Source organism: Elephantulus edwardii, unplaced genomic scaffold (genome assembly GCF_000299155.1).
Source record: "Elephantulus edwardii isolate Elephantulus edwardi_28Jun2011 unplaced genomic scaffold, EleEdw1.0 scaffold00115, whole genome shotgun sequence".
Lineage (NCBI taxonomy): Eukaryota > Metazoa > Chordata > Mammalia > Macroscelidea > Macroscelididae > Elephantulus > Elephantulus edwardii.
Genome location: NW_006399865.1, coordinates 1 through 4,770, shown reverse-complemented (window position 1 = coordinate 4,770; position 4,770 = coordinate 1). Strand labels below are relative to the sequence as shown.

Here is a 4,770-nt window from a genome sequence, read left to right as displayed (position 1 = left end):
CAGGCCCCGCCCCTCCTTGGCCCCATCCCATAGCCACAGTTTAAGATGAGTGAGTTCTGTGCTTTAATGGGCTGCTTCTTCATGAAGCCACATGTGTTAAAGGTTGCTATAAAGGACAAACACGTGAAACTCGTAACAGATTACAGTGCTTAAAATAAAAACAAGGATGAATGGGTTCCAGAAAGCAGAGTGCTCAAATACGTGGACAACGGTCTGCAGAAACAGGACTTCGGAAAGCCAATCAGGAGCTATCCCTCTACCGTCTCCAAGGACTGCTCCCTCCTTGCACAAATTATGGCAGACAAAGCCTCAGAATCCTTACCTCCAAGGAGCAGCCAGGTTTAACCCTCTCCAGCACAACCTGTTTGTTCTCCTAGCAGTCCATGTTCAACACTCTTCTCCAATACCACAACTCAAAGGCATCAATTCTCCTTCTAGCACCACTAGTCACCTAGCAAGTGATTGCAAAGACCATGGCCTGCATCAGGCGCAGCCTAGTCTCCAGACTTACATCATTGCTCTTCAGTACTTTAGAGAGGTCTATAACCGCAGACTTTCTCAACACAATATGTCTGCAAATTATAAGAAATCTTGGGAAAATATAGATAACAAGGAATATACTGTTAATCAAGTTGCGGCTGCTATAAAAGAATACTTCATTGTGCTGCTGGGCACTCAGCTTCTCTACAAATTTGAGAGATCTCTGTATGCAGAAATCCTTAGGGATCACCCTGATGCGCCCATGTCCCGCGTGTATGAAGCACTCCATCTGTTGAGATTATTTGTATGAATTGGAGCAATGTTGCCGTGTACACCTCTGGATGAGAAGAACCTTATTTATTACTAAACTATGTTCGTGATTTCCTAAAGCACTTTGTGAAGAATTCTGCCACTTTGTTTAGAGCTAGTGATTATGAAGTGTCTTCCCCTGAGTATCATCGGAAAGCTGTGTAAGACTGCTAACACTCACTTATGTATTTGGAACTCTGAAAACACATTTTTGTTCTCAGTCCTTTTCTTGTACAAATGATGCACTTTGAAAATGTTAGCATCTAACAAAATTGACGTCTGTTTTCTGTTTGATTTTAAACAGACAAAATAAAAGGGGTTCGTACATAGCTAAAAGGGGGGGGGGGTAAAGCGGAACATGGAAATTTCCTATGATCCAGCTATTCCACTGCTAAGACTAGATGCAAAGGAAATGAGATTGGAGACACAAATGAAGACGTGCACACCGAGGTTTATAGACGTGTTATTCACCACTGCAAGAACATGAAAGCAGCCCAGTCTTCCAACCACAATCAAATGGATTGAGAAATTGTTGTAAATTCACATGATGGAATACTACATAGCACACAGAAGCAAGAGTTTTGAAAATGACTACTTAACTTGGGAGAGACTGGAAAACCCTTTGGCTGAGTGAATGAAAGTTTCTTAAGGACAAACATAGGACCATTGTTGCGAAAATAGAAGGATAACTAGTAAAACATGTGTGAGGATCTAAAGGAAGGAAGACTGGGAGCAGTGGGGTCAGGAAAAGCAGGGGTTTGGGAGTCTTTGGGTCATAAAATTTGGAGGGTGCAGGGAGAGGGAGAGGGGCAAAGGAAATTAGAAAAATCTGATGGGGGTGTGAAAGGACAGGGTCACGGTAAACATTATCCACTGAGAATTAAGTTTATAAAACACAATGTGAAGGAAAGACAGAAATACAATGTATAGAAATTCTGTATGCAAACCAATAAAAATAAAGTTTGACTGCTATCAAAATGGTTGGTGGTTTGAACCCACCAACCCCGTATCTTCCACAAGAGAAAAATGAGACAATGACTTCCCGTGCGGGGGGTGGGGGTGGGGGGAAGCTGTGGTAATTCTGAGAGACAGTTCTGCTCTCACTTATAGTCTTCCTACGAGTCAGGTTTTTGTGGAGGTGGCAGACATGGCTATGCACACAGCTACGAACTGAAGCACCTTGGAACACAGAATGGTGCTCTAACTCTTAAAAGGCCACTTTGAAAACTTTACAGTTGTGTCCAACATACAAGGTCACCATAAATCAGATCCAGCTCAGTGGCAACTCAGTGGTTGCTTCTGTTTCATTGAGAACGTGGAGATGTTATTTTCAAAGAGAAAAAAAAAAAGTGAATCATGAATTGCACCATAACTTCAAACTTCAGGAGAAAGTGAAATACCTGCTGCCTTTGGGTGAGCTTTAGAGGATTCATAGCAACCTTGAGTGATAGAATAGAACTGTCCCATGGGATTTTCTTGGCTGTATTGTTTATAGGGCCAGATCACCAGGTCTTGTTCCCATGTACCCACTGGGTGGGGAGGAACTATCGACTCTGGTTAGCAGCCAAGAGCTTAACTGTTGTGCCACCAGGCCTACTATCGTAGAGGGTAAAAAAAAAAAAACCCAAACCAAAAACACCCAACAACCCCAAACACAAATACCTCGAACTCTGCAGTCTCTATCAAATGCAAACTTAATTCCTACACAACATGCCTCTGGAAACGCTATGAACTTTGATAAATGTTGATAGTTATAGAGGGGCATCGGGCATTTTGTTCACAGGGTAGCTATCAGTTGTCCTCAATTCGACAGCAAACAACAACAGTAAGTTCCTTTAAATCCAATGCCTGAGGCATGTCCTCATGGATTCCCAGCAATGGAAATGCTTTTTAACCCTCAACCACCTCTCAGAATGCCAGCAACGTGAAAGGCACACAGTTCCTGTAACCATGAGTTGTTCCAATAACATCAGATTGCAAGGATCAAGAATGTCCCCCAATGTTTAATCTATAAAAAGAACCCATTAATCTAACAATAGACTTTCTCCTCAATTCCCCCAACCCCAAATCTCCAGTTGGTGTTACTTTTTATTATTATTATTATTATTATTATTAAATTTCAGTAAAAATTTACAGAGACTTTGGATTTCCACTCATTCATTGTTGCATTTTTCTCCCCTCCTAACCTTCCCCCTAGTTCACCACCCTCTTGGAAAAGTAAAAGACAAATTCTTTCACAGTTTTACAAACCCTCCTCCCTCCAGGTTCACTTCACCATGTAGCCTGCGCTCTAGACTCCAGTCATGACAAAAATACCTAATCACATATCCCTTTTGAACACTTTTCTCCCTCATCTGTTTCAATGCAGTATACATTATTGAACCCATCTTTCTCAGTCTCTCCCCAACCCAAAAGTCAGTCCTGTTATACAACACTGGCACCATGCAGTATTTGTCCTTTTGTGACTGAGATACTTCACTAAGCATCATGTCCTCCAGGCTCACCCATTTTGAATAATTTTGCATGAGGTTCTTGTTTGTTTGTGTTTTATTTTGTCCGTGTCCTTATTTATTAAGACCGCACAGCTCACGGTCCTCAGACTAACAATCCTTTAAGTCCAGAGCAGAGAAGACTCACACACTTCTGCCAGGCCCTGGGGCTCCACAGGAGTGCAACGTGGCAACTGCCAACCGCTCGTGTGGGAGCACAGAACTTCAGCTGCCCAAGTGTGTGCACAGCCAGAGTAGAGTGTTCATGAAGCTGTCTGACTCCATCTCCACCTCTGATAGCGCGAAGGTGCTCTTGGGGTAGAGCAGGAGCCGAATGGGCACTTTCCGGGCCTTGAGGGCACGGTAATACTCTATGCCCTGCTTGAAGGGCACACGCCGGTCCTCCTGGCCCAGCATCAGGAGCAGCAGAGACTTTACCTGAGGGACGTACTTGATGGGTGACATGTCCAGCATCTCAGTCCACACGCTGAGGTCCGGCAGGCAGTCGTTTCTGCCGGCCTTCACCACACACCAGTCAGGGATGTCAGTGGAGCCCATCATAGTGGCAATGTTGATCACTGGGTTCCGGGCCACACAGGCACTGTAGGTCTCCGGGTATTGACCAATCAGGTGGCAGGAGAGGAAGCCACCGTGGGAACCACCCATAAGGGCCACGCGGCTTGCATCAAAGTGCTCCTCCTGGAGGACATGCTCCACTGCCAACTGGACGTCCTTTACATCTTGGTGGCCTACGTTGCCTGGGAGGGAGAGGATGCTGTCCTGACCGAAGCCCGTGGAGCCCCGATAGTTCACCAGTAGCACTGCAAAGCCCATCTTGCAGAGCAGAGCTGGGAATAGCATCCAGGCAGCAACAAAGGATGAGTGAGGGCCCCCATGGGGCATGACCACCATGGGGACCTGGGTCTTATCTGGAGGGTCGCTTGGCTGCAGAAGGATTGCTTCAAAGTCAAGTCCAGCATACTGTACGTTCTCTTGCTCCGGGGGTGGCTGCAGCACCCGGATGCCCCAGTGAATGTCGGGAATAGGCTCAGCCTCCTCCAGGGACACCCAAACCACTGACTGCTCCTTGCCCGCAGGAGGCAGGAATTCAACTTTCAGGCTTGGGGGTTGGCTGGGTGTGGAGAACTGTGCCACCATCAGGTTCCGGTCAATTGTGAAAAGTTTCCAACTTCCAGTTGGCTCTACAGCAGTCAGGGAAGTCATGCTGCCCATCTGGGTGTCCACAACAAACAGGTCCTGCCTGCTGCGTTGAGCAGAGTCAAAGACCACTCTCTGGCTGTCAGCTGACCAGCATCCCAGAGGAAGCAGGGCGCAGTAGATCCCAGAAAAGTCCTCTCCCAGCTGCCATGGCACGATGTCCACCACCATCGACGTAACCTTGGTGTACCAGTCATACAGGCACAGCTGGCTACACTGATGATGAGGGACCAGAGATGGGTACTGCAGGTAGACGATGCGACACTGATCTGGG

At 46.3% G+C, this 4,770-nt stretch overlaps 1 pseudogene; it reads right to left on the bottom strand.

The window, feature by feature from the left end:
* Positions 1–3,503: 3,503 nt before the first annotated feature.
* LOC102850192 lies at positions 3,504–4,763 on the bottom strand (annotated as a pseudogene).
* Positions 4,764–4,770: the final 7 nt, after the last annotated feature.